Source organism: Eulemur rufifrons, chromosome 8, assembly GCF_041146395.1.
Source record: "Eulemur rufifrons isolate Redbay chromosome 8, OSU_ERuf_1, whole genome shotgun sequence".
Classification (NCBI taxonomy): Eukaryota; Metazoa; Chordata; class Mammalia; order Primates; family Lemuridae; genus Eulemur; species Eulemur rufifrons.
Window position 1 is genome coordinate 109,943,652 of NC_090990.1, and position 14,782 is coordinate 109,958,433.

The 14,782-nt window shown below is 39.6% G+C and overlaps 1 pseudogene; it reads right to left on the reverse strand.

Annotated features, from left to right (window-relative positions):
• Nucleotides 1-9,044: 9,044 nt before the first annotated feature.
• Nucleotides 9,045-9,660, reverse strand: LOC138390094 (large ribosomal subunit protein eL29 pseudogene; annotated as a pseudogene).
• Nucleotides 9,661-14,782: the final 5,122 nt, after the last annotated feature.

Consider the following 14,782-nt stretch of genomic DNA (forward strand, 5'->3'; position numbering starts at 1 on the left):
AAGTTTAGCTTATTTGCTTTCAGTATTCCTTTTTTAAGAACAATTATATTTAAGACTTATATTTCTCCCTAGGTACTACTTCTCTGTCCCACAAGTTTTGTCATGTGGTATCTTTGTTGTCTTTAGTTTTAAATATTTCATGGCATTGTAATTTCCTCCTTAACCAATGAGCTATTTTTAGTGTAGTTTTTTTTAGTTTTCAATTAAAGTTTGTTGCTGTTTTTTAACCATCTTTTTGTTGGTTATTAATTTAAATGCTTTGTGGATGGAGATTATAGTAAATCTTGGAAATTTGTTTGAATTTTTTGTGACCTAGTATGTGGTCATTTTAATAAAATGTCCCATGTATATTGAAAATAGCATACTTTCCACTTGTTGGGTGCAAGGTTATCTATATATCTATTAGGTTAACCTTATTAATTTTATTCAAGTAGTTGATATTATTGCTGAATTTTTCTCTGCTGAATATATCAGTTTTTAATTAATGTATTAAAATCTTCCAAATTATTATCATTTTTTGTTTTTTTTTTTTGAGACAGAGTCTCACTCTGTTGCCCGGGCTAGAGTGAGTGCCGTGGCATCAGCCTAGCTCACAGCAACCTCAAACTCCTGGGCTCAAGCGATCCTATTGCCTCAGCCTCCTGAGTAGCTGGGACTACAGGCATGCACCACCATGCCCAGCTAATTTTTTCTATATATATATTTTATTTGGCCAGATCATTTCTTTCTATTTTTAGTAGAGACGGGGTCTCGCTCTTGCTCAGGCTGGTCTCGAACTCCTGACCTCGAGCGATCCACCCACCTCGGCCTCCCAGAGTGCTAGGATTACAGGCGTGAGCCACCGCACCCGGCCTATTATCATTTTTGAGTTTATCAAGTTCTCTTTTTATCTCTGTATGTCCATAAAATTAAGTAATTCTTTTTATCATGATGAAATAACATTTTAAAATGATTTTTATCTCAATTTTTGTTTTATCTATATCAATATTGCTGCGTCACATTTTCTGTTATTTGTATTTTCCTTGTAATATGTATATTCTTACGTCATCTTTTTTTTCATCCTTTCAGTTTCTTTCTATTTTAGGCATGTCTTAGTCTTTTAGACCCCTATAGCAAAACACCTTAGACTAGGTAATTTATAAACAATAGAAATTTATTGCTCACAGTTCTGGAGGCTGGGGAGTCCAAGAGCAAGGCACCAGTAGACTAGCTGTCTGATGAGAGCTTGTTCTCTGCTTCAAAGATGGCACCTTCTTGCTGCATCCTTACATGGCTGCAGGAGACAAGGGAGCTCTCTGGAGCCTGTTATGAGGGCACTAATCCCATTCATGAAGGTGGAGCCCTCATGACTTAATCACCTCTCAAAGGCCACACCTCTTAATACCATCACATTTGATAATAGGTTCTAACATATGAACTTGGGGGGAGCACTGCCATTGTTTCATTGTGTCCTCTCCAAAATTCCAGTGTCCTCAATGCAATAGTATTGGGAGGTGTGTAGCCAACTCCAACCTGTGAGAGCTGAGGTGAGGGCTGTGCCTAGCAATGCCATGGGCAGGGTTGCCCTGTTGGGTTTTGGACTTACTTAGGACCTGTTACCCCTTTCTTCCTGCCTGTTGCTCCCTTTTAGAATGAGAATGTCTATCCTATGCCTGTCCACCACTGGAGTTTGAAAGCACATAACTTGTTTGATTTCACAGGTTCACAGCTAGAGAACAGTTTGCCTCAGGATGAATTGTGCCTTGAGTCTCCCCCTATATCTGATTTAGATGATATCTAGGTGACACTCTGGACTTTAGACTTTAAAGTTGATGCTGGAATGACTTAAGAGTTTGGGGGTATTGAGATGAAATGAATGTATTTTGTATATGAGAAGGCAAAGAATTTGGGGAGGGCTAAGGGGCAGAATGCTATGGTTTGAATGTGTCCCCTCCAAAATTTATATGTCCTCAGTGTAATATTGGGAGGTGTAGACTTTGGGATGTGATTGAGTCATGAGGGCCAAGCCCTTATAGGGTGCCCTTATAAAATGGCATGACAATGGAGTTCTTTGCCCCTTTGCCCTTCCTCCTTCTGCCTTGTGTGGACATAGTGTTCCTCTCCTCTGAACGAGGCAGCCCTCACCAGACAGCAAACCTGCCAGTGACTTGATCTTAGACTTCCTAGCCTCCAGAACTGTGAGAAATAAATTTCTTTTCTTTATAAATTACCAAATCTGTGGTATTCTGTTACAACAGCACAAACAGATTAAGACAGACACCAGCATTCAGACCATAGCGGCATGTTTATGAAAGGAGGACAGTTTTTCCATCCAATTTGGTAGTCTCTGTTTTTTAATAGGTGAGTTAAATCCATTGTATCTATTATGAGTGTTATATCAGAAATTATTTCTACCAGCTTATTTTGTGTTTTCTATTTACCATCTTCTTTCTCTTTCCTTTCTGTTGGATTTTTAAAGCTATCTTTATACTGCCTCTCTCTCTTGCTATTTGGAGATTATTATTAATAATGTACAAATTACGTTATTATTTTGGTAGCTACTCCTCCATTTTTAACATCCATATAACTTTATACTTTCTACAGTATTTATAATTATTTTAATATATCTATCTTCTTTTCAAACCATATAAGAACCTACACAAAATTCCAAGAGTACTTTATCTGAGAAAACCTAGAAGGATATAAAGATGTTATGTTCTGGAAAACTTTGTTAATTGACTCAAGAAGTGACTATCATGGTACCAAAAACACTGATGTAGAAGACTCATGTGAAGTTTTTTGATTTAAGAAAAATTATCCTAAACTTAGAAATAATAAGAAAGCAAGAAGAGGATGGTACGTTCTTTCGATTTAGTAATGAAGCCTTAACAGGTCTGTCCAGGATTATTTAATTCTGTAGGAGAATTTACCTTTGTTTGACTTTGATATTTACCATTAATAAAAGCCCAGACACTGTGAAGTCACATGTCAACTTGTAGATGTGTGTGTGTGTGTGTGTGTGTGTATGGTAGAGATGTAAATAATTATGTTCAGTAGGAGAGAGAATCTATGACTTCATTGCCCTATGGTACACTAACTGGTTTTGTATCTAATGTAGCAATCTTATTCTAGCATTCTTTTTTTCTATTAATAATGATTTCTTCAAATGCTCTTAGAACCAGCTTGCCATCCTCCTTGTTCCCTCATCAATTACTGATGGAATAAAATCTTTGACATGGGTTGATTCTATACTAGTAAGAGAATCATGTTTCTAACTTTTGAGAATTTTTCTTTGAAATTATGCTGTGTTAGAGTAAAAAAAATTATAAATTAATATTTTATATCTTATATAGTTAAAATAAGAAATTAAGTATTAATTAGACATTGGATTATTTCATCTTACTCTCCAAAAGCATATATTTTAAGTGGGCCAAAACCTCTTCTGTATATTCAGTGTTTAATTTACCTTAAATGAGGACACATATGCCAGAAGCAATTGATTACTGTGAGAACAGAGTGCAACCTGGGGAGTATCTGAAATGAGGTCTCATGGGTTGATAGAGGCCAGGTATGCAGTGCTAAAGAGAGCTTTTTCCTACAGGTGATGGGGAACCACTAAAGTATTTTGAGTTGGAGTGCTGTGATTTTTAAAAGATATTTGGCAGCAGTGGAAAATGCATATAAAGCAAGTTGAGAGACTATTTTAATGGCCCAGGCAGGACCCAATGAGGGCTTAAACCAGAACAATAACAGGAATGGAGAAGGGGAGTCAAGTTTAAGGTAAAATCTGTAAAAACTGACAGATTTAATTTTCCAGGCCCCAAAAAAGGAGAAATCATGAAATCATGAATGACTCCCATGTTTAGTCATTGTAACCAGACTGGGAGAGTGGAGGTGCTGTTAACTGAGATAGGGAACACAGAAAGTGGGGTAGGTTTGTGGGGGCAGCTTGAGAGTCCTATACCAGAAATAGTGGGGCTGGCAGACATTGCTCTTTTAAATGGTCATTGCCCCTTTAAGATTCTGCCCTTCCCCCTTAACCCACCCAGGCCCCTGCTGGATTTAGTTGCCCTAATTTACAGTCAGCGCCAGAGCTTGTGAGCATGCGCTCAAGGAAGAGCTGGCCTAATTAAAGCTCTCCAGAGGTTCAAGGTATTGCATCTGTGGCTCTTAGCAAAGAGTTCCATTTTGAGAGCATATTTTCCCCATCTAGCCATTTTTTCCTCATTTTTCTTTTTAAGTCTTTTCTACCATAATTTTATAGTACCTATATCTTTCTTTTATAGCTCAAAAATAATGCACATTTCGGTTTTTTTTAATGATAAAAAAATTAAAATAATGTTTAGAATTTGGTGTCTATCAAATATATACTCTTTGGTCCACGAGAGAAGAAAAGATTAACTTTACTTGGTAAATTGCAAATATAATCAATCATTATCATTTTTTTTTTTAATTACAAAACCTGTGCACCTTACCACTGTGTCATGTCTTTTGTTTCATTAGCAATTTGGTATCCCAGATGGCTACTGAAATCTGGTGTGTGAGATGATAGACCTCATGTATGTTACATATTGTTTCAGATCCTTGGAAAAGCAGTGTTCTATACCAGCCTAAATGTACCCAGAGGTACTGCCTTTTTAAAAAATCTGAAGAACATTTCTCCCTCTGCATAAACCTTCATTCGTGCTGAGATAATAATTTATTTAGTTTGTCACAGCAACATACCTTAATAAAGATAGCCAAATACAAATACCTCTGTCAATATTAAATTGATATAAACACAGCGAATATCATGGGAAGAAACAGATCACAAGGGAGCCAGGAGATTTTGTAGGTAGATGTCTGGGAGGACAGAGCAAAAGACAAAGGGAAGAGAAGCAAAAAGAAAGTGGAATTAGCAGTGAAATAGACAAGTCTCTGTCATCTGGTCTTCCAAACCAACACAACTATCATTCCAAAAACATTGTCAAGTGGGTGAAAAACATATTAAAACCGATCTAAATTTAATATGGAGAAATTGGCCATTTCCATGTCTTAAACCTTAGCAATAAAACAAAAGAGTATGAATAGGGTTAGGTCTAAAATTGAGGAAGTAAAGGTAGAGAGATATGAAATATGAGGAAAATTAGCCATTAATTATGTTTGGATTTAGATATAGAGTGTTTTGCTTGCTAAGAGTCCAATTTTACATGTTGTCCAAGAGGCACTGAGTTTAGATAATAGAGCATTCATTTAATTCAACAAATTCATTCCTGAGTGCTCATCTTTAATGAAAACATCAGCGTTGTTACTGTTTTTGTTGTTGCTGCTATTTCTTACATGGGAGAGTTATATAACTAGGGAATGCAAACTGACATGATGAATTTGCTATATTCATGGGGTCAATAAATTGAGGTTATGATTCAGTAAGATAGATGAAAATTTGCCCTATACAGGAATAAATACCTCACAGTTTAAAATATTAAAATATGGATGCTTACTGGACCTTCCTGAACCACGTGAGTTGGTTGAGTATTGCACAAGGACGCTGATGATAACCAATCTATCAAGAGCCTCAACCCCAACTGGGCTTTATAAATTAAAACCAGAAATTTACATTGCTTTTGGAAACCAAAGTAGATTTCTGAGAATTAAGTTTGATACATACACTTGCTCTTCTCAGGTTCAGAAAGGAGGAGTCACTAATCCTAAACTATTCTGAAAATCATTAGTATTAGAATTCATTCAACAAATGGCTGCTGAGCATTGCTCTGTGCTGGGCACTAGTGATAAGAATACAGTGTTAAACCAGGCAAAGTCTCTCCCTGTGACACTGTGAAGACTTTTTCCTCTTGGCAGCAGTACTGGATGGGATGGGTGGGGTGAAAGCAAGGAGAAGGAGGAGGGTGTTGTAGATTATGAAAATTCCACATTTGCTCTATTATCTCGTTCTGAAATCAATCCCAAATCAAGACATTGCAATATGAACCAAGTAGATTATAAAGGAGGGTGGTATCCATCAAGTCTTCTTTGGTCTAATCGCTCTTGTTCCTATGTTTATCTGTCGTAAGAATGTAGCCAAATCTTATCTCCCTATAGTGAAAATCACTTAGTAGAAAGTTACATTAATGCACAAATTCACAAAGAGAATTTGCATGATTTTCAGAACCAAATTAATCCTTAATTTACTGGCATACAGCTATTTGAGCCAAAAGATCATATTGCATTTTTAAACAATATAAACTCATCTTCTTTATCAGTCTTCATTTGCATAAGAAGAGTGTTTTATTCTCAGCCAAACAGAGCAAATCAAATCCTGTAAATTATCTGTTCCAGCACAAGACTGAATATTCTATTCTCAGTTTCATTTTCCACTCCTACTGTTAATCCACCATGGCCAAGATTCTTCCTTCACCTTTTTTAGTCCCTTAACCTTTTGCAAATATAATGAAAGTTATAGGATTTCTCAGAAAAATGAGGGTATAGGAGAGGATGCACTCATACACACATTCACATACACGCACACACACACACATACACACACACACATTTTAAGTGCCATTTTCCAAAAATCACTGAGTCCAACCCCATAGTATAAAATGACAAATTAAGGCCATGGGAGGTTAAGTAATATCCTAAAGGGACACACTGAAAGTCACACATTTAGTCAGCAGAGTACATAGAACCACGTTTTCAAAAGTTTGTGCTTTTTTCCCCCATCACCTGAGATCACTCTCTGATATATAGGTCCCCATCTCTGAACCACTTTTTCTTATCTGGAAATATCAGTATAAAACAACATTATTTTCATAACACATTTGCACTCTGATTCCTTTGTAAACAGAGTAGATGTGTCCCCAGATCCGCAGTGATTTTAGGGTTGGGACTTTAGCTGAATGGGGCCTTCCCTCCCAACTCCAAAGGCAGCAACTCCTGTTAGGCATATATGGTAACTCAGAAACATGACTGCTGTCACAATCGTGCAGAAAGAGTCTCATCTGTTGTGTTTGAAACCAGAGAATGGAATAGTTTTGTAGCTTTTCTTTTTGGGTTATTCCTTACTCAACAGCCATCCTGCTTTTGACCTGAAAAACTGGGCCACAGAAATGCTGCACCATCAGGCATATTTCTTATTGGGCTGTGAAAGTCTAGCATATGGCTAATTACAATTTACACCTCCTTAAGTGCTCTAACAATCCACTAAAGGCTGCTTTGTCTCTTTGGTTTACTGTTTGTAGCACTTTTTGCGGGCAAAGCAGTAAACAATTCCTTTGGAGGTACTTTTTAATTTCAAATGATGATGGAAGATGATGATCTTCTGTCTGGGTTGTTAATGATGTATTCTCAGCCTGGTCTGTTAAATGACTGTGTTCCTAATGATGTGTCATTTGCTGTTTACAGTGTCCTGGTGACCAGCTTTCTTTTTCCTCTCCCTATCCCTCTCATGGTGGAGACATGCCCACTGAGAATAAAATAAAGACATTTGAAGTGAGTCTTTTTGTTTTTATGTTTTTATTTTTATCATCGTCCTTTCAACTGTGTGCATTTGTGAGGCAAAATGTTCTCTGTTGCAAGAACACGAGTGTCTCTTAAAACAACACGGAATGGAAAGATACTGCCTCAAAGTTAATGTAGTTTTTAATTTGTTGGGTATTAAAATGAAAGCTGATAACTAGACATCACTTAAGCAGAGAGGTTTTCTATTTAATGAAGTGGCTTGCACAGGGAGTAGGTGTTCTGATAGAGATGGTCTATTGACGTTGGATGTAGAGGGACAGGATGGATTTAGTCCCCAAGCTCTCTGCTGGCACTGTCAACAGGTGACCAGCTGGCACCAGATATGAGCATGACAGCTTGGTGCACTCAACTGAGACCCACGTTTCTATTTTCTTTCATCCAGGGAGTAGCTAAAAACATGATCTCTAATTCCCTTACTGGCATGGGGCAATGCAGAAATAAATGAGTTTTCAGTTAATGATTCTAAATAAAAATATGTCCAATAATTTAAAATTTTAAAGTTTAAGCCCAGTAGTAATGTTTTAGGAACTAAAATGACCTATGGACTAAAGTAATGTGGGCCCCATGAGTTCTCCACCATATGAACACGCTTAGAAAAGCTGATAATAGGGGAGATTTCAGATTTGAAAATTCAGCTTTGAGATCAATGTTAATGGGATGAACATCTTTAGGGAAAATCTGTACCTCTTTGATGAGGACACATAGCTAGGAGAGAAGATTCAGCCCTTCTCCTTGAACCCTAAATTGCTTGATTTGACCTAAACCCAACTGAGCTGTGATAAAGACTCTCAAAAATATTTCAAGTGAGCTCTTGAACTTTAGTACTTTCCTTTTTGTTTTGTTTTTTTGAGACAGAGTCTCACTCTGTTGCCCAGGCTAGAGTGAGTGCCGTGGCGTCAGCCTAGCTCATAGCAACCTCAAATTCCTGGGCTCAAGCAATCCTTCTGCCTCAGCCTCCCGAGTAGCTGGGATTATAGGCATGCGCCACCATGCCCGGCTAATTTTTTCTATATATATTTTTAGTTGTCCAGATAATTTCTTTCTATTTTTAGTAGAGACGGGGTCTCGCTCTTGCTCAGGCTGGTCTCGAACTCCTGACCTCGAGCGATCCTCCTGCCTCGGCCTCCCACTGCGCCCAGCCTAATACTTTCCTTTTAATTAATATTTCTCTTTTAATTTGAAGGGTACCTTAAAAAGTGCCCTTAAAGCTCCCAAGGAATGGTTAAAAAGAGGAAAATACAAGATAATATGAACAGCAGTTATGAGAACCTGTCCCAGTGAGACTGAGGACTGTTGGACCTCAGGGTCAGGTGGGCTACTCACTCAGGTAGACCAAGGTATCCTGGAGAACACATATCCTGGTGCATTCCTTGAGCCCTAGCCAGCTGCCCTGTGCTCAAAGACCGGGAAGTCTTATACTTTCTACAAACAGTGTCAATTCAGGGCAGAAGTGCATCTGGAGTTCTATCACAATCATACCTACCTCCCTACTTCCCTGGCACTTGTCAAGGTCACTTCAAACTTTTTTTTTTTTTTGCCTCAGGTTTATTCGTACAAATAGTACAGGGGGACCCCAGCCCCATGCAGACAGCAGCCCAGGGGTCACACCAGTCCTTCTGTCCTCATGTTGGCAGACAGAGGGCTCTACTCTGGAGCCTTTGCGGGGGCCTGGGCACCTTTGGGAGCCTGAGCTGGAGCTGGAACTGAAGCTGGTGCTGCAGCTGAAGCCACGTATTGGACCTTGGACTGGGCCTTAGACTGGGTCTTAGACTGGGCCTTGGTTTGATTCTTGGCCTTTGGCCGGCAGAGCCTGAGACCCTTGGCAATGCACACACGAGCACGCTTCCCAAGCTTAGGGTGGGCAATATAGGCAAGTTGACTGAGCTTGTGGCTCATGCCCTTTGGGATCTTAGCCTTAACCTCCTTGGGCTTTACGAGGGCCTTGATAGCTTCAGCATGTGCACTCATGGCCTTCGTGTTGTTGGCCTGCATCTTCTTCAGGCCCTTATTGTTGTGCTTCTTGGCAAAGCACATGTTCCTTAGGAACTTGGGGTCCACCCCCTTAAGAGATTCATATCTTTGTGATCGGGGTTTCTTGATGCCATTTCTGTGCCACTTTCGGGACTGGTTGTGTGTGGTGTGGTTCTTGGACTTGGCCATGTCTACACCATAACCCATGGCTGTTGAAGAGCCTGGGACCGGAAGAGACCAAACTTTCTTTAGGATTGTATATGATATGTTCTCAAGACAATTTTAAAATATGCCCATACAGAGAACCAAAAATCCAAAGTTACATGAAACAAAAAACTTTATAAAAAAGAGGCTGTAGGGCTAATTATAGCATGGGCAGGTAGGGATGGAGGCTACTGAAAAAGAACTTTGATATGATTGCTTACAGTATTTTCCTTTTTTTTAATATCTTTCATTTGTCATCTTATTCATTTTCTTTTAAGTACATGGATATATTTATAATAACTGATTTGAAGTCCTTGTCCGCTAATCTACCAATTCTATCATCTCTTTGTTTCTGGATTTGTTTTTATTGACTAATTTTTTTCCTGATTATAGGTTCCAATTTTCTGCTGCTTCTTATATATAGTAATTTTTTTATTGAATACTAGAAATTGTAAATTTTTTAGTGAGCATTGGATTTTGTTGTCTTAGATAAAAGAGTGGTAGACTCTGTTCTAGCAAGTAGTTAATTTACTTACACATTAGTTTGAGTTGAACCTTGTTCATATGCGTTGCTGGAGTGAATTTAGAGTAACCTTTACTATAGGGCTAATTCAGTCCTCCAACAAAGGCGTAAGTAACTCTTCCAAAGACTCTATGGATGGCTCAGGTGTTCACTGTAGACTTTTCGTACCAATTTGGCTTTTGCCTCTTTCATGCCATGGAACTGCTTTTCCTAAGATCACCAGAGACTTATAAATCCAAAGAATATTTTCTGATTTTCATCTTACTTGACCTCTTGGTGATGACATTTAACATTGTTAACTACTCCCATCCTCATGAAACACTCTCTTCTTGTGACTTCTGGTTCATGACATTCTTCTTGTTTTCCTCTTAACTTCATCACTACCTTGCAGGTTCTCTTCCTTCTATCCAGTCTTTAAATATTACTCAGAGTTTTGCCTCAAGCTCTTCTCTCATTTTGCTCTACACTCTCTCTTTCTCTGGGGGAATCTCACAATGTCCTATGGCTTCCATTACCACCTATTTTACACTGAAAAAAACCCTGTATGTGTGTGTGTGTGTGTGTGTGTGCCCAATCCCAGCCCTCTCTTCCAAGCTTCAGCTGCCCCCCTATACCAGCTACTTCCTTAACATCTCTTTTTGGATATTTCAAACACATGTTCAAAAGTGGCCTCATGATTCCAGCGTTCCTCTTCCAACGTTCCTGTCTCATTAAAAGGCATCATCCTGTTCTTCATGCAAAGAAAAGCCTGGGAATCATTCCTGAAGCCTCACTTCTGACATATGTGAATCGTCAAATATAATTATTTTTTTCTCCTAAAAAAATCTCTTGAATCTGTTTTCAAGATCCAACAAAAAACTGGTCCTGCATACCATGGTTCTGCATGGTCCTAGGGCAGAAGAAACATATTAGGCATGCTGATGTTGTCAGCCTCAGATATTGTCCACAGCCAGATTGTTTTGGAAGAAGCAGGACATTTTCTATGCACCGAGGGAGTAGTTTAGATGTAGTGTAGGGACCAGTGGGCCTGTGGAGATATCAAGATGGAACAAAAAGGGTGCAGCAGAAACCTGGATGAATCTCTGACCATAGGTTTGATGCAACCAAGGATATATATCAATGGATTCCAGAGTAGACACAAGATTGAGCAGATCGTATTATCCACCACACCTTGTACAAGATCTCAGCAGATTTCCCTCCTCAAATTTGGATGCAATACCAAGAAAGGAATGGAGAGACTTGAAATTGACTGACATCAAATTTTCAACTTCCAGAAGAATGGAGGCTTGAAACTGAAATTGACTTCATTTATATAAAGATAATATTCCACTTCTTGCAAAGGAATAAAAATCATACCCAATATACGAACAATGCCATTGATAAAGACATTATATTTAACCTAAATTGTGAATAAACATAGATGCAAAGATCAAGTGGGTTCTTCAGTTAGGAATCTCCATTGCCATCGTCCTCTTCCAAGCCACCTATCATCTCTTGCCTGGACGTCAGCAATCATCTCCTAAATGTTCTCTCAAGTTCACTCTTCTTTACTTCCAATCCCCTTCTCCACACCAAAACATTTTTTTTTTTTGAAATGCAAACTTGGTCCTTTGACTCCTCTGCTTGTAGCCTACTAGCAACTTCTTTTTATTCTTAGAGTCCAAATGCATTTACCAGGGCTTCCAAGCCTCTGAACTATGTAGCCGCTTATCCTGCCAGTCCTCTTTCCTCTATTTTCACGTTCACTCTCTACACCCCAGGTACAGTGCCCTGGGCTTGATGCAGCTCCTCTAGCGTGCCAACTCCATAGGACTCCCTCTGCCTGGAACACCCTCTTCACTCCCCCATAATACCCACACCCACCTGTTGACCAACCTGGCATCCTTCAGTTCTCTGCTTAAGTGCTAGTTCTGCCCTGAAGCCTTCTTCCTTTGCTCAGGTCAGGCCGGGGAATCCTGTGACCCACTCTCATTGCTCCCTGTCATTTCACCTCACAGCACTTTACCACACCTGTGCTCCATGAGAACAGAGCTGGGGTTGTGGATCCTCCACACCCAGGACGCGGGCAGCACCCCAAACAGGGCTGTCTGGCAGAAAGAGGGCATGGAATAAATGTTGAATGAGTGAAAGGAGTCCAGAAATCTAATTCCCACCAAGGTGTTAACTGACAATGGTTTAAAGTGCTTCCTGGAGGATAGAGGATATCCAGATAAAATTTCCAAATTTAAAGGAGTACATCTCTACTGGTAAAACTTCAATTATGGACATATTTCTTAGCTAGAGGCTATCTAGCTCCTGACATTTCAGGCTGTGCACTAGAAGAAAAGGGAACAGAGATGTTCCTTGAAGCCCCAGGTCTTCTGTCCCCTGCCTGCCTCTCACTTCATCTTGTGCCACTGCCCCTCCCTTCTCACTGTGCTCCGCCCAGACAAGGTTTGCTTCAGTTCCCTGAACACACTAAGCTCATTCCCCATCTGTCCCTCTATGTGGGATGGTCCCTTCACCCCTACCTTGCCCTTTACAAGGTGAGTGCCTTTACCGCACAAACGCCACTTCCTAAGAGCGGCCAGCTGTTATTCCCTGTCGTTGCACTCTCTTTGTCTCCATCACAGCATTAACCACACTTGGTAATTTCGTGCATTTATTTACTTGCTTTAGTCTATTTCCTTTACTAATCTGATAATAAAGGCAAGGACCATCTCTACCTTGTTCACTGCTATCTTGCTCAGGATCTAGCATAGTGCCTAGGGCATAGTTGGTACTCAATGAGTATTTGTTGAATAAATGAACTTAATATTTACAATACACCAGAGCTGATAGTTATATTTATTAACTACCATATCATACATAGCCAAAAGGGAAATTGAAATGTTTTTGTCAACATTATGGAGGTTTGGCAAGTCAGACATAAAAGTAAATCTGAAGTTGCATCCAGATAGATTCCTTAGCTAAGGATGGAGGGTGCTGGGAGGAGGAAAGAAAGGAAGGGCAAGTCCAGAGAATGGGGTAAAAGATAAGGAATGTGAGAGAGCAAATGCCTTTTTGAACATTTAACCTCTGGATCTGTGTTCTCCCAAGAACTCTGTCTTACAAATTTCTTTTTCCTATGCTTTAAGCCTCTGAAAATTAATGTGAAGGAAAAACACATTTGACTTCTAGGTCAATTTTTCCAAGTAAGTCATTGGGGTCCTATATTAGTTTCCTATTTCTGCTGTAAAAAATTGTCACAAAGGTAGTGGCTGAAAACAGAATTTACTGTTCTTACAGTTCTAGTAGTCAAAAGTCTGAAATGAGTCTTAGGGGGCAAAAATCGAGGTGTTTGCAGGGCTAGTTTCTTCTGGAGGCTCCAGGGGAGAATCCTTCCCTGACTCTTCCAGCTTCTGGTAGTTGCTGGCTTTGCTTGGCTTTTATTACTTCACCCCACTGTCTGTTTCTGTAGTCACATTGCCTTCTTCTCTGAGTGTGCCTTCTCCTCTTCTGCAGTCAGATCTCCCTCTGCTTCCCTCTTACAGGGAGACGTCTGATTTCATTTAGGGCCCACCTGGATAATCCAGGATCATCCCCTGTCACATCAGGGATAATCTCTCTGTATCAGGATCCTTGGTTTAACACATCTGCAAAGCCCCTTTGCAGCTATATATTCACAGGTTCCAGGGATTAGGATGTGGATAACTTTGAGGACCATTACTCAGTTCATTGCAGATTTGAATTTCTATCTTATTACCTCTTCAAACAGGTGCTTTATTTTTGCAATTGGCTTTGTTTGTTTGTTTTTTTATAATTCTAACAGATTCCTTAGAGTTTTTTTTTCCTTCAGAGCTTTAGCAATTTTCAATGCTAATCAAACGTCAGCTGTAGGTAGAATGCCTCTTATTTCTTCTAGACCCTAAACTTGACTTTTAACAAGAGATAGAAAACGTATTATAGGCCGGGCGCGGTGGCTCACGCCAGTAATCCTAGCACTCTGGGAGGCCGAGGCGGGTGGATCGCTCAAGGTCAGGAGTTCGAGACCAGCCTGAGCAAGAGCAAGACCCCCGTCTCTACTAAAAATAGAAAGAAATTATCTGGCCAACTAAAATATATAGAGAAAAAAAAAAAATTAGCCGGGCATGGTGGTGCATGCCTGTAGTCCCAGCTACTCGGGAGGCTGAGATGGTAGGATTGCTTAAGCCCAGGAGTTTGAGGTTGCTGTGAGCTAGGCTGACGCCACGACACTCACTCTAGCCAGGGCGACAAAGCGACACTCTGTCTCAAAAAAAAGGAAAACGTATTATAAACCAACAAAACTTTAGCTTTGTTTCATGTCAGGCATCTATCTTTTTTGAAAGGGGTCTACAGTGAAACTAAACTTAAATAAGTCTTTATCTGATTAAAAATTTATTTTAGAGATGTCAGAGTATAAAACGTCCAGAGACTTCCGTTTGGCAAAGTGCTGAGCAACACCTTTTGATATGTTTCTGATCTTATCAGATATTGTCCCACTTACCTGGATGAAGTAGAAATTCGCTGCAGGGAGTTTTATGTTTTTCTTCCTCAACTCCACAGAACTGGAGCTTGAAAAGCAATTTGAATGGTGTGTGCCCTTTAGGTTGATGTTTAATAACCCTG